Source organism: Phodopus roborovskii, unplaced genomic scaffold, assembly GCF_943737965.1.
Source record: "Phodopus roborovskii unplaced genomic scaffold, PHOROB, whole genome shotgun sequence".
Classification (NCBI taxonomy): Eukaryota; Metazoa; Chordata; class Mammalia; order Rodentia; family Cricetidae; genus Phodopus; species Phodopus roborovskii.
This window is the reverse complement of record NW_026125062.1, coordinates 101,920-117,753: the sequence shown is the minus strand read 5'-3', so window position 1 is coordinate 117,753 and position 15,834 is coordinate 101,920. Positions and strand designations below refer to the sequence as shown.

General features: G+C 48.0%; 1 pseudogene; it reads left to right on the top strand.

Annotated features, from left to right (window-relative positions):
* The first annotated feature begins 3,727 nt into the window (after positions 1-3,727).
* LOC127225582 (zinc finger protein 64-like) lies at positions 3,728-15,564 on the top strand (annotated as a pseudogene).
* Positions 15,565-15,834: the final 270 nt, after the last annotated feature.

The window sequence follows — 15,834 nt, the reverse complement described above, 5'->3', positions numbered from 1 at the left end:
AACCTCTGAGAAGATCCCCTCCTCCCGCCTCCCCACTCCCCGCCCGTGAAGTTGCCAGGCATATCTCGCAGGGCGGGGCAGGCGTGGGGGTTAATTTGACAGGGACTTCTTTAAGTACTATATTCTAAAACCTAGTAGAGGTACCGTAAACCAGCTGGCACACGCTGGTAAGATAGAGGACCCCATCCCTGCTGGGGGTGGGAGGAGGGAGGGAAAGCGAAAGTCTATCAGAACGATTTCTGAAGGCAGGAGTGCAAAGTCGGGTGTGGTAGGTAAGCAGAGCTACCGTCAGTCTCTGCAAACAGCTCGCTGTGGGGCTCTGCGGAACCTGAGGTTCCCTCTTCCCGACCTCAGGAGGGATGGCTCCCAGTCACCGCTTTAGAAAACCGGTGGGTCTGTGTCACCGGCAAAGGACCTTCCTATTCCCTCAAGGCTGAACCGCATTACAACGCCAGCTTCTCAGCAGTGGTGGGCAGAGAGTTTGAGGCTGGCAGGTCTATGTAGCAAGTTCCAGGACAGTCAGGGTTGCAAAATGAGACCCTGTCCAGGTAGTGGTGGCTCAGACCTTGGATCCCAGCAGTAAGGGAGGCAGAGAGAGACAGGTGAATCTCTAAGTTCGAAGCCAGCCTGGTCTACAGAAGCGAGTTCCAGGACAGTCAGGGCTACACAGAGAAACCCTGCCTCAAATAAATAAATAAAATAATAGCATTTTAGAAATTGATAATTGTGCCCATTATATCCATTGAAATAGCAAAGGGGCCCTAAACAACAGGGGACACTACAGGCTTCAGAGGGCACCAACCTAGTATGCCCAGGTGACCTTAGAAGCCCATGGCTTCTCAACCCCAGCCTTTTGTCTCCTTTTATAAAGTTTACATTGGAAATGTGCCGACTTGTGCGGAGTTCTATATGTTACAGTGAACTTAACCTGCAACTAACCTGAAACAGAAGCCACAATTTCCTTTTACCGATGTGGGAGTTGAGAAACAGAGAGGTTGGAATGACTCCACTCTGGGCCACAGCTAAAGATATTCAACCAGAATTTGCAACTCACTAGCTGCCTACCTGTTTGTCCAACACCTCATTTAGATTTCAGTTTTCAATCCAACATGGATACTGTAGCAAAATTTCTGCCCACTCCTCATGGTTGTTCTTGGGGTGGGGGCTGGACTTTTGGCTATTTCTCTGTGTAGCTTTGGGAGCCTGCCCTGGCGCTATAGACCAGGCTGGCCTTGGAACTCACATAGATCTGCCAGCCTCTGCCTCCTGAGTGCTGGCATTAAAGGTGTGCACCACCACTGCCCGGGCCAGCAGATAGGAAACTGTTGGTTTGAATAATCTAGAAACTTCCAACCCTTTGACCTCCAGCATTTCTGAGCCGCTTTCTTTATTTCTCATCAGCACAAACTGCCAGGGTATCATCCACAGAACCACAGCCACCAGCAGCAGCTGGGAACTTGTTAGAGATGAGAAAATATCAACAGCTCTGCCATAGGGATCCCCCCCCAAGAGAATTCTAGAAGTGGCCCAGCTGCACTGCATGCCTGACAGTTCTCTCTCTCCCTCTCTCTCCCTCTGTCCCTCTCTTCTGATTTGCAGGAACTTGTTAAAATGAGATGGGAAAGGTATTGTTTAATCTTTTATCCCCTGAGGACCCACCCAGCCTCTGTGACAGGGCTGCCAGCTGTTGACTTGCTTCTGACATAGGCACCCTCAGGACTATAAAAGAACTGCTCTGACCCTCCAAACATGAATTTCTTGTGTGTGTAGAGACCAGAGACTAGCTTCTGCTGCCCTTCCTCAAGACACCCGTCCAACTTGTATTTTAAGACAGGCTGCTGGGCCAGGTGGTGGTGGTGCACATCTTTAATCCAGCAAAAAGAGGGGTTGTAGGGACTGGTCTCCACCTCCCAGCGCAGTGGATACAGCCATGTGCATGGCCATGAACAAGATTTACTGTATTATTTTTGTTTTTTTTATTCATTTTCTATGTATGTGTGTTTTCTCTGCATATATATCTATCTGTGCATCGTGTGCTTACAGTACCCAAATGGGCTAAAGAGGGTGTCAAGTTGGCACCTCTGGAACTGGAGTTACAGATGCCATGTGTGTTGCTGGAATTTCTTCTTGTCCCGCCAGGTCCTGCTGCTGCATTAGCCCCAAAATAAACACGTGGACACTAGTATTAATTACAGAACTGTTGGCTGATGGTTAGGGCTTCTATTGGCCCTTATTGGTGTCTCTTGCAGTCTCTCTCTATCTACCTTTCCCAGAATTCTCTCTCCCAGCCCCCACCTATCATCCTGCCTCTATTGACCAAACAGTGTATTCATCAACCAATAAGAGAAAGGTATATACAGAAGGCCATTCCCCATCAGATATGGGTGTTGAGAGTCAAACCTGGGTCCTCTGGAAGAACAATCAGTGCTCCTAACCACTCGAGCCATCTCTCCAGCCCCCTACTTTATTTAATTATGTATGTGGGTACAGGTGCCTGTGGAGCCAGAGGTATCAGATCCCCTGGAACTGGAGTCACAGTGTTAGAACTGCCCAGTGCTGGGAATTGAATCTGTGACCTCTGTAAGAGCAGAACCTGCTCGTAACCACTGAGCAGTATTTCCATCCCGTCCACCTTTTTTTTTTTTTTCTTCAAGTGGTTCCTGGGGGATTGAGCTCTTCTTCCCTCGTCTTCATGGCAAGGCATTTTACTGACTGGGACCTCCTTGAGCCTCCACAGGTTTCCCTTTGCTCTTTTAAGATGTATTTATTTTATTTTGTGTGTATGAGTTGTCTGTATCCCACATTCTTGGCCCAGTGCCAGCAGAGGGGGCATCAAATCTGGGACTGGAGTTACAGGCAGTTGCAGCCAGTCCTCAGCCACCTTGTGGATGAGGCTGGAGTTACTATACAGGCTGTTCTCAACCACCACATGGGTGCTGGGAATCAGACCCAGGTCCTCATGGGCAAAAAGTGCTCTGACTGCCGAGCAACTCCAGCCCTGGCTCCCAGGCCCCCCCGCAACTCCAGCCCTGGCTCTGACCCCCCAGCAACTCCAGCCCTGGCTCTGACCCCCCAGCAACTCCAGCCCTGGCTCTGACCCCCCCCAGCAACTCCAGACCTTGCTCTGACCCCCCCTTTCCCCCAGCAACTCCAGACCTCAAGCCATCTTTTGTCGTCGTTATTGTTTTTGTTTTGTTTTGTCTTTTAATACAGGGTTTCTCTGTGTAGCTCTAAAGACCAGGCTGACCTTGAACTCACAGAGATCAGCCTGCCTCTGCCTCTGCCTCCCGAGTGTTGGGATTAAAGGCGTGCACCACCAGGCCTGCTTTGCACAGTAGTGGGGGCTGAGATTCCAAGGCCTCTACCAACTGAGTCCCGACCCAGCTCTGGCTTTTAAAGATTCATTTTGTTTTTCATATGTATGTGTGTAGGTAGCTGTGTAAGTCTATGTATGAGCGTGGGTGTGCAGGTGTCTGCTGAGGCCAGAGCATTTGCCGGATCCCTTCAGGTTGGACAGGTGTTGTAGCAGTCAGACCTGGGTGCTGGAAGCCCAGCTCAGGTCCTCTGCAAAATTATGGAGCCATTTCTCCAGCCTCTTGGTTTTGTTTCTAAAGCACTGTGGGAAAAACCAGTCAAAAGTAAAAAAAAAAAAAAAAACAGCCCCCAAAAAGCTGCCTTCTCAGATTCATCACCACAGCTGTCGTCAAACTTCCTGTCTCCATTCCAGCCTCTGCACTACATGACAAAGTTCCGAAACTATCGGACCTCTCGCTGAAGACAGTGACACCCAGCAGGCCTCTGCTGTCGCTCTACCCTCAGAAGCAAAGGAACAAACAGCCACCCTCGGAGAAAGGACCTTTTAACTGCTCTATCCAGGTAAAGGGCCAAACCTGGTGGTAGGAGCCCCTTCCCACTGCCTAGCCCTGCAGCGGAAGTTTCTGCACTTTATTCAAATTAATCTCCCAAAGGTCACTCACAGAACTGGCACATGTCCTCTTTGGGGTCCCTGTGGGTCCTGCAGCCACAGAACCTCTCCGGGAGACTGTAACTGGAGTTCACAGCTGCTCCTTAACTGAGGATCAAGTCAAAAATGCAGGGAGAGGGGCTGGAGGAGAGTTGGCTCCGGGTGGTTAAGAGCACCAACTGGTCTTCCAGAGGACCCAGGTTCACTTCCCAGCACCCATGGGCAGCTCACACTGTCTATAACCCAGTTCCAGGGGATCCAGTATTATAATTTAAGAAAAGCAGCATGAGAGGGAAAGATTCCATGCTACACGGTTCAAGCAGAGGGGGTTTTTGTTTTGTTTTGCTTTGCTTGCTTATTTAATTAGGGGAAAGGGGATCAGGAAAGGGAAGAGGGAGGGGGGAGACTGATCTCCAGCGACAAAAGGGGGCAGAGAGAGGGGGAACAGACAGAGAGGGAGAGAAAGAAAGAGCGATGGCAGGTGGGCAGGGCCCTTTTAAAGGGGACATAGTGAGTGAGCACTCTTAGTGGCTGCAGCTGAGGGGATCCTATCAAACCCCAAGGACAGGCCAGTGCAGATGCCTGAATACTAACACCCAGGACCCTCACACAGACATACATGAGTAGAAAGATAAAGAGAGAGAGAGGAAGCCAGGCACATAAGATAAAAATATTTCTTTAAGTGCAGAAGGAATGGATGTGGGAATCTCAGCAGTCAGGAAGCAGAGGCAGGAGGATTAGTAGCTTGAGAACAATTCAGTGAGTTCAGTCCAGCCAGATACTGTGAGAGAGGGGCGGAGGAAGGAGACCCCGTGAGGGCTGAGGGGTGTGTCTCAGTGGCTGCCTGCCAAGCCTCATGCGGGACACAGCCTCAGACTAATCAGTTGTGAGAAAGCGTTGGGGTTGTCATTTGTTGGACATCTGCACTGAAAAAGGCGGAAAATGATGGCATGGGTGGGCTTCCATCAGACACTGGGCATTCTGGGGAGCCAGCTTTCCTTCTCTTCTAGGTTGTCGTTTCAAGACGGTGCATGGCATGAAGGACTTGGTTCGCCATGTAAGAATCCACACGGGTGCGTATCCGTTCACTTAGCAGTTGAGGAAAATACAAGGTAGTGGATTGGGTTCAGGTCAGGGACCCAGGGAGTGAACAAGGGGGTGGGGTGTCTGGCCGGGAGCATATAACTTAGGAAGTGGGGCTTGGAACAAGAAGGGAATGATGTCAGGATGCCCTTGACAAAGCTCGGGATGCAGCAAAGCTTTTGCTTCAAGACACATACGAAGGGTAGCCGTGAGTTGCTGTCTGACTTACTGTCATATGCAACTTTTTAAAACAATTTTTATTTTATGTGCATTGATGCTTTGCCTGCATATATGTCTGCATGACGGTGTCAGATCTTGGAGTTACAGACAGCTGTGAGCTCCCATGTGGGTGCTGGGAATTGAACCTCAGTCCCCTGGAAGAGTAGTCAGTGCTCTTAACCCACTGAGACATCTCTCTAGCCCCATGTCCAACCTTCTGACACAGTGGCAGAGTATTGTCAATAGTGGCAGAACCACATGCTGAAATTACAGGGAAAAAAAATTCCGGGACACTTTGCTGGGTCCTCATTCATAGCTACACCCTGCTGCATGGGCTGGACATACCTCTCTCTGCAACAGACTCTGTGAGCTTCAACCCAAGGGCTCCCAACCACTGCCAGACCCAATGTCTGGCTATCCTGTGCTAATGATCTACAGTGGTGGCTCTGAGGGCACAGCCTGGTGCCCCAAAGCCCCAAACAGCTACTGTCTGGCTCTTTAAAGAGTGCCCTCTGAGTGCTTGTCAGGGCCAGAGTGTTGGTTCATTGGCTGTGAATGGAAGCAGGTTGAGTGTCTTACCTTGTTAGTGAGTGTCCTGCAAATGTCACAGCCAGATCCATGGAGATAAGCAGGTTGGGGTCAAAAACTTGCACAGCCTAACCCAAGCAGTTTGTCTGTCTTTCTTCCTTCCTTCCTTTCTAAATCTTTTATGTGCATTGGTGTTTGCCTTCATATATTGCATGAGGGTGTTGGATCCCCTAGAACTGGAGTTACAGACAATTGTGAGCTGTCATTGACCTGGGTCCTCTAGCAGCCCATGCTCTTAACCGCTGAGGCATCTCTCCAACCTGGTTTATTTTTCTTATACATGTAAACTTTGGGGGAAGTCTCCAGGTGACAATTGTTACGTCTGGCTTCAGGATGGCTCCACTTGGGAACCCTTGCAAAGTCCACCTTCTCTATGGCAAAGTGTCTGTGGGCTACAGGGTGGAGAATGGGCTCTACTGACTGACAAACGGATCAGCAGGAAGGGTGATTTGTAATAAACATAAGGATGGAGTCTATCGATGGAGGATGCAAAGTACATGGGGGGCCTCTTTCACCAGAGTGGGATCTATTCACTGGGAGATAAAAACTCAGGATTAGAGCCTAAACAATGCTGGGCCTCTGTGGGATTCAGGTGAAGGCAGGCTCCATAGAACAGCAAAAGATCCCCAGGTCGTTAGACAATATCCACTTAGCCTCCAGCTAACCGGGCATCGTTTTCTCCCTTAAAGAAAAAAACTGTGTGTTTAGCAATTTTTTGGTTTGTTTGTTTGTTTTCTCAATTGTACTTCTTAAACTGTGCCTCCTACGTTAAACATAATCCGATCGTTTCCTTTTTGGGCTTTGTTTTAGAGGGGGCTCTGCCAAGGTCCCAACTTGTGAATCTCTGCAATGAAAAACAAGATTAAGACTGGGGATAGCCTACAGCAGCACCCTCCGTCTGCCCATAGCCCAGGAACAGAGCCCTTCTGATATAGTGAAATGGGTGGAGATTTAATGGCTGCCCCGGCTTCCAGAGGGCGCAAGATATGGCTCTGGGGATGGCGCCGCTGCCCCAGGTCCACCTGGAGCAGCAGCTGAGATCGCAGAGCCTCTGGACCTTCTGCTGGCTTCTGCGCCAATAGACTGGGAGCTGTAGGCGGCCGGGGGATGAAGGGGAGGGTCGGCTTCCCGTAAGTTCCACCTCAGCAGATGAGGCCCCAGGCATCCCTGGAAACGTGGGGACCAGGAGGCTTTGCCAATCCAGAGCCAGAAGGTATCCTGAGGATGGCTGGAGCACTCATGGGGGGGGGGGGGGGGTTTGCACTGCTGCCATCTAGTGGGCAGAGGAAAAGGAGACCCAAACTCAATTGTCCTCGTGTGCTTAGGTGACCTAGAGAAGCTGAAGCTCTGATGGTGTTTAGCTACTTGGTATAAACATGCTGGGGATAGGGAACCTGGGGAAGGTCTGATCCTTCAGGTGAGAGGTGGGATGCTTCCTCGAGGTCACAGCATCGGGTCTGGCTCTTCGTATCTCTTAACTGACACGGTAAGAGGGCGGGCACGGTGGTGGACACCGGTAGCCCAGCACTCAGGAGACTGAAGTAAGAGAAATCAAGAGTTCAAGGCCTCAGCTACAATGAGAATTTGAGGACAGCCTGGCCTGTGTGCCATGCTGCGGGGGAGGCTTGGGGGGGGGGGCTTAGCAAGTAAAGCATTTGCCACCAAGCTGATGACATGGGTATTTTATCGTAATAACAAGACCTAACCCCAACCAAGAAAACCCTATGACCTTGACTGCTTATGTGTTTGAAGGCGACAAGCCGCACAAGTGTGAGTTCTGTGATAAGTGCTTCAGCCGGAAGGACAACCCTGACCATGCACATGCGCTGCCACACGAGCGTGAAGCCACACAAGTGCCACTTGTGCATTCGAGCTGTGGGACAGCAGCAGCCTCAAGAAGCACCTGCGCATCCACCGGACGAGCGGCCGTACAAGTGCCAGCTCTGCCCCTACGCCCAGCCGCAACTCCAGCCAGCTCACGGTGCACCTGCGCTCGCACACAGGTAAGCCCCCTCCCCAGAGCCCCCCCCCCCCGCTTTACTTTCTCTGTTTCTTCGCCTGCGCCTCCTTAAGACACAAGCCACTGAGGTGAGTTGCCCGTGGAAATATGGGGAGTTGGAATCTGACTTGATGCAGCGTGTTCAGATCAGTTGGATGCAGTTGCAAACCCCACATGTCTTGTTCTGGAAGGTTTTCCTCTCCTTCTTGGTAGGACTTCCCAAGACTAATGTTCCAAGACCATCATAATGCGCACCCATACACACACAGAGTAGGTGGAAGGGGTGAGGTAACCACAGTGAGATACAAGCATTTCAGTAAACTCATAGAAGATGGTGAGACAATGGGAATGTGTTGGTTTTTAAAACTGAGTTCAGCTGGGCAGTGGTGGTGCACGCCTTTAATCCCAGCACTCGGGAAGCAAAGGCAGGTGGATCTCAGTGAGTTCCAGGACAGCCTGGTCTACAGAGTGAGTTCCAGGACAGCCAGGGCTGTTGCACATAGAACCCTGTCTCTAAAAAACAACAACAAAGAAAGGCTGGGAATGTAGCCAAGTTATTAGAGCAATTGCTTAGCATGCACGAAGCCATGGGTTTCATCCACAGCCCCGCATAAACCAGGTGTGTGGTACACCCCTGCTGCTCAGCACATGGGAGATGAAAGCAGCTCTGGAGATCAGGGTTGAAGAGCAAGGCCAGTGCAATACATAAGACCCTGAGTCTTAGTTAGGGTTCAATTGCTGTGACGAGATACCATGACCACAGCAAGAGTGGGTACATATTATATTTGCCTTTCTGGGTCTGGATTACCTCATTCAGGATGGCTTTTTCTAGTTCTGTCCATTTGCCTGCAAATTTCAAGATGTCATTATTTTCTACTGCTAAGTAGTACTCCATTGTGTAAATGTAGCACATTTTTCTTACCTATTTTTTTTGGTTGAGGGGCAGGTTCTGACTATTATGAATAATGCTGCTATGAACATGGTTGAGCAGATGTCCTTGTGGTATGAGTGTGCATCCTCTGGGCATATGCCCAAAAGTGGTATTGCTGGGTCTTGAGGTAGGTTGGTTCCCAATTTTCTGAGAAACCACCATACTAATTTCCAAAGCAGCTGTACAAGTTTGCACTACCATCAGCAATGAAGGAGTATTCCCTTTCTCCACATCCTCTCCAGCATAAACTGTTATAGATGGTTTTTATCTTGACCATTCTGACAGGTATTAGATGGTATCTCAGAATTGTTTCTATTTGCATTTCTCTGGTGACTAAGGATGTTCAGCAATTCCTTAAGTGTCTTTTAACCATTTGTGATTCCTCTGTTCAGAATTCTCTTTTTAGATTCATTTTTTATATTAGATTATTTGGTCTTTCGATGTCTGGTCTTTTGAGTTCTTTGTATATCTTGAGTCATCTGTCAGATGTGGGGTTGGTAAAGATCTTTTCCCATAGTGATGTGTTATTTGTGATTTATTAAAGCTTGCCTGAGGATTCAGAAAGCAAACTCAGCCACAAGCCATAGAAGCCAGGCACACACCTTTAATACTAGAAGCCAGAAGCTAGGGAGGTGGTGGCTCACACCTTTAATCCTAGGACTCAGGATCAAGGGTAGATGGATCTCTGAGTCCAAGGCCTCCAGATCTATACAAGATTGATCCAGTCCTAAAGAGAAACAGCTCACACAAAAATGATCTCAGCACCTGGGATCACATGTCTTTAAACCCAGCATTAGGGACATGTATGAGACAGGAGCAAGTCTCAGTGTCAGGCATTCATTCTCCAGCCACGTTGAAAATAGGAACACCCCAGCCCAGTTAGAAGTAAGAGCTCTGTGGTAGCTTGGCTGCTTTGCTTCCCTGATCTTCAACCTGAACCCCAATATCTGTCTCTGGGTCATTTATTAATTCTTGTTACATTTTCCCATTCTGTAGGCTGTCATTTTGACTTGTTGACCACGTCCTTTGCTTTACAGAAGCTTCTTAGTTTCAGGAGGTCTCGTTTATTCATTATTGCTCTTGGTCTCTATGCTACTGGTGTTATATTTAGGAAGTAGTCTCCCATTTAAGGCTACTTCCCACTTTCTCTTCTGTAAGGTTCAGTGTGGTTGGTTTTATTTTGAGGTCTTTGATCCATATGGACTTGACTTTTGTACGTGGGATAGACATGGATCTATCTGCAATCTTCTACATGTCGACATCCAGTTATGTCAGCAACATTTGTTGAAGATGCTTCTTTTTTTCTTTTTCTTTTTTTTTTTTTTTTTTCAGGTGTTCATAGGTGAGTGGATTGATTTCAGGTTCTTCAGTTCAATTCTATTGGTCCACCTGTCTGTTTTTATGCCACCAAGCTGGGGGAGGTATTGTTGTTTTGTTTTGTTTTATTTTGTTTGTTCGGTTGGTTTTTTTGAGACAGGGTTCTCTGTAACTTTGGAGCCTGTCCTGAAACTCACTCTGTAGACCATACTAGCCTCAAACTCATAGAGATGCACCTGTTTCTGCCTCCTGTGTGCTTGGATTAAAGGCATGCGCCACCACTGCCCAGCTACACAGCTACTTTCATTACAGGGAGCTCTATAGTAAGGTTTGAAGTCAGGAATGGTGATGCCTCCGGAAGTTCCTTTTATTATACAGGATTGTTGTGGCTATCCTGCACTTTTGTTTTTCTATATGAAGTTGAGTATTGTCCTTTCAAGGTCTGCCAAAAATTTTGCTGGGATTTTGATGGCTATTGCATTGAATCTGTAAATTGCTTTTGGTAGGATGGCCATTTTTACTACGTTAATCCTACCTATCCAAGAGCATTAGAGATCATTCCATTTTCTGATATCTTCTTTAATTTCTTTCTTTAAATACTTAAGAGTTCTTGTCATATAGGTCTTCCACTTGTTGAGTTAGAGTTTACCTCAAGATATTTCATGTTGTTTGTGGCTATTGTAAAGGGTGATGTTTCTCTGATTTCTTTCTCAGCCCATTTATCATCTGTATATAGGAGGGCTACTGTTTTTTGTTTGTTTGTTTGTTTGATCTTGTATCATACTACTCTACTGAAGGCATTTATCAGTTGTCACAGTTCCCTGGTAGAATTTTTGGGGTCACTTAGACCATAGTAACTCTTATAAAGGAAAACATTTAATTAGGTGATTGCTTACAGTTTCATCATCATGGAGGGACACAGAGGCATGCAGGCAGACATAGTGCTGGAGAAGGAACTAAGAGTCCTACATCTTGACCCACAGGCAACAGGAAGTGAACTGTGTTACTGGGCACAGCTTGTGTCAAAGTCCATCCCCACAGTGACACACTTTCTCCAGCAAGACCACACCTTCTAATAGTGTCACTTCCTATGGGGGCCATTTTCTTGCAAACCACCACACCCTCTATGTGGCAGAGTTTAAACCTTTGACTTTAAACGAATAATTCCATAGCCAGCACAACTATCGCGTGTGCAAGAGGAACAGTAGTCTATTCAAAGACTCAAGACTTTAATTGAGTAAAGAGAGCTGTATTCCATGGACAGATTGAGCCACGCATGGTACTGGGAGCCAGCCTTCCCAGTGCCCTGAGAACTCTGGACTTGGAACTGGGGTTTAGACATCCAAGGCCACAATGAGCCCGGGAGAAGCCATTGCCAAATGGCAACACTGCTCAGCCTACTGAGCTGCAGGTGAAGCCATGATATCCATATATCTCCTGATTAAGGCAGTTTCCTCCTCCGTTAATTCAGCCAAGGATTATGACCTGCTTCACTTAGTGCCATGAGAGTACTTAGAAGATTAGAAAAGGGCTTTGCTGAATCCATGTCTACTGCCATCAGAAATGCAGGTAAAGTCCATGAGGAGATGATAAAAACAAAGAGGCATGAATTACAGACAGAGCTGCTGGGGGGGTGAGGACGCCAAGAAAACAAGGCCCTCTAAATCAGCAGGGACGATGCATGCATGAACTCACAGAGACTGGGGCAGCATGCACAGGGCCTGCGCGGGCCTGCACCAGTGGAGTCCTAGAGCTGGAAAGAGAGGTAGACACACATTCCCATCCCTGACTCAGAGCTATCTCCTATTGAGATAGCTCCTTGCAAATGAAGTTTTTGAGTCTCACTGGGAAGCACCATTCCTTGTTTGTTTGGTTGGTTTGGTTTTTGTTCGTTTGTTTTTTGAGACAGGGTTTCTCTGTGTAGCAGTCCTGGCTGTCCTGGAACTCAATTGAACACCTCTAATCCCAGTACTTGGGAGGCAGAGGCAGGTGGATGTCTATAAGTTTGAGACCAGCCTGGTCTGCAGAGTGAGTTCTAGGACAGCTAGGGCTGTTACACAGAGAAACCCAGTCTCAAAAAAAAAAAAAAAAAAAAAAAAAAAAAAAAAAGGAAGAAAGAAAGGAAAGAAAGAAAGAGAAAAGAATCTAGCAATTCTAAAAAGCCAAGAGAATGAAAAAGCTGGTAAGGTGTTAATCAGTATAAAAGAAGAGGTAAGAAAGTACCTTCCTTAGACTCAGCTAGGAAAAGTTTTGGCGTAATATAGGTTCCCTAAAGACAGTGGAGAAATGCCCTAAGACTTGGGGTTGACATTTTTGTTTAGATTTACTTATTTTCATTTTATGTGTGTATGGGTGCTTTGCCTGTATACACATCATGTGTCCAGAAGAAGACACTGGATCTCCTGAAACTGGAGTTAAAGCTGTGAGCTGCCACATTGGCTCTGGGAACCAAACCTCTGAGAACAGAAAGTGCTCTTGACAGCTGAGTTGTCTCACTAGTCCCAAAGGAACAACTTTGAACAAGAGTTCTATACCAGCAAAACTATCCCATGTGCAGGAGGGAATAGAGTATATTCAAGACTTTTCTCTCAGCCACCAGGATAGATGCACTCATACAAAACAGGTGGTAAAATCTGCCACAAAATATTTTACATATGACTGTCTGAGTATAGCTAACTGGTAATGCAACAAAGAGAAAAGTCAGGATGACAGACAGCATAATAAGAAAAAGAAGAAGGAAAACAAAAAAAAAAAAAACCTAAGTACCGAGGAAATTATGAAACCCCTTTCAAAAGACCTAAGAGACTAGATGGCTTAAAAATTGCATGAGATTAACTTTTTCCTCAAGAAAAAGTAGGCAAGCTAGACCATGCCTGGAGGTGAGTACACAAGGAAAACAATTGTTTCATTTGGTAGTAGTGACACCAGGCACTGTGGCATGCTAGTAGTGGTGTAACCTTGGTACAGTATTTGGCTCTCACAGTAGCATGTATTTAGTCTAAACAAGTAGGTTGTACTTTAATTCTGAAGTGGAAATATGAAAATTACAAAGCTATGGCAATTCACAGACAGAATAGAAATTTTGTGTCTTTTAAAATATATGTGTGCATATGCATGTGTGGGGGGTATGTGTATGTGTATGGATCTGTATAAATATTTATACTTGGGACAGAAAGAGGCCAGGGGTGAACACTGGATCTCTTCCTCTATTACTCACCACATTTATCATCATCATCAGTCATCATCATCATTATTGTTGTTGTTGTTGTTGAGCGGTGTTTTCTCACTGAAGCTAACACTCTGTACTGTGCCAGCACTGGGACTGTAAACACTTACATCATGCTTTAACCTGACACTGGGTATTGTTCTTTAGTTACAGTTATAGGAATAAAGGCTGAAGAAGCTGGGGAGGGGTGGTCGAGTGAGTCAGTGGAGTCCCAAGGTAAGGGACCACGTGGGAGGCATAGCAGGGTTGCATAGCGGGGGAGGATGACCGAGGGTGTAAGGGAATAACATGTCAGGCAGACAGAGCTTAAACGAGGAGTGTATTTAGAAAGGGGAGGCGAGGGAGAAGGGAAGAGACATAGAGACACCGGAACAGAAGGAGAGAGGGGGAAGAGAGAGGGGGGAGAGAAGCAGAGGGGGGGGAGTGGTTAAGGGCCAATGAAAGCAGGGGGGAGAGGGAGAGAGAGAAAGAGAAGACAAAGAGAAAGCAAAGAGCGTAAATGGGCAGGGGTCTGACTTTTAAGGGGGTCCTTTACACCTGCCTGCAGACTAGTACTCATGGACCCTGGGCTGACCAGAGTACTGCCTAAGGTGCATTCTGCCAGGTGACAGGGGCAGGCCAGCATAATGCCTGAATCCTTACTCTGGGGATCTACACTCAGATTCTCCAAGCAAATTCACTCTCTGAGTTATTTCCCTAACCTGGGGCCCGACTTTTTAGCTTTTGGGTTTTGGTTTTGTTTGTTTTTTTTTGGTTTTTTTTTAACCATTATTTTGGCTTTCTGAGATAAGATCTTACTTTTGTAGCCCAAGCTGACCTCAAACTCACAATGATCCTCCAGCCTCAACCTCTTAGTTAATCTCAGCATTCAGGAGGCAAAAGCAGTAGACCTCTGTGAGTTCGAGGCCAGCCTAGTCTACAAAGAAAATTTAAGCAGCCAGGGCTATAGCACAGAAATACCCTGTCTCTCCACGCGTGCGTGCGCACATACACACACAAATTATTTATATTTTATGTGTATGGGTATTTTACTTATGTATGTATACGCACCACATGTGTGCAGTACTCGTGGAGGCCAGAAGAGGGTGTCAAGAGTACCTGTAACAGGAATTACAGGTGATTATGAGCTGCCATGTAGGTGCTGGGAACTGAGCATGGGGCCTCTGCAAGACCAACCCAGTGCTCTTAACCACTGAGCCAACTTGCCAGCCTGTGCCTGTAAATCTTATTTGGAGAACTCATCACAACATATACTGTGATTCTAGATCCCAAGTGTAATTAAGTGTGGACTGGTGGGGCATGGTACATAAGTTTGGGCCCTGCCACTTGAGTTCTCTGAGCACCAGTTACCTCGTGTATAAAACAGGCTAACAGTGCTGAGTTACTATACACCGGAACTGCTTTCATTATCGGGAAGTTGAGGCCCTAGTTCGAAAGACCAGCTGTCTCCTGGCCAGGTATATCATGCATGTCTAAGTGAGAATTCTGTCACCTGCCCACGCTAATGTAATCCCACCTTCCATTGCTAGGGGACACCCCTTCCAGTGCTAGCTCTGTAGCGCCAAGTTCAAAATCAGCTCGGACTTGAGCGGCACATGATCGTGCACTCGGGAGAGCCTTTCAAGTGCGAGTTCTGTGACGTCCGCTGCACCATGAAGGCAAACCTCAGATGCACATCCGCATCAAGCACACCTTCAAGTGTCTGCACTGTGCTTTCCAGGGCCGGGGCCGGGCCGACTTGCTGGAGCACAGTCGACTGCATCAGGCTGACCATCCCGAGAAATGTCCCGAGTGCAACTACTCCTGCTCCAGCCCTGCCGCCTGCGGAGTGCACCCAGTAGGGTCCACTGCAAGGACCGGCCCTTCAAATGTGACTTCTGCAGCTTTGACACAAAGCGGCCCAGCAGCCTGGCCAAACACATCGACAAAGTGCACAGGGAAGGGGCCAAGACCGAGAACGGGGCCCCACAGGGGCAAGGATGGGTCCCCGGAGGGTGGCCCCCACCACGTGGCCAAGATTGTCACCCAGAGGGCCTTCCAGTGTGACAAGTGTGGGGCCTCCTTTGTCAGGGACGACTCTCTGAGGTGCCATCGGAAGCAGCACAGTGACTGGGGTGAGAATAAGAGCTCGAACCTGATCACGTTCCCCTCAGAAACTGTTGCTCCAGGGGCAGCTCGGACACCTGACCACAGTGGCGCAGCTGGAGAACACTCTGGAGCCCAGCCGTGACCTCTAGGGCAGCATGAGCGGTCTCAGGAATCTGAACAAAGCTGCTGCCAGCCCATCATAGTGGCACCATGGGGAGGACCTTGCAGCCCCGACCTCTGCACCCTCCAGCAAGGGAGCAGCTGACCCAGCCAGGAGGTCAGAGGTGCCAAAGCGAGACCACGGAGGCATTGCCCACAGCCCAGCAGATTCCCTGTAAGCATTTGGGTCGTTCAAAGGTGGGGAATGCTAAGCGCTTCTCCGTCCCGTGGGGAGAGTTGCTTCTCAAGGATCGTGATTA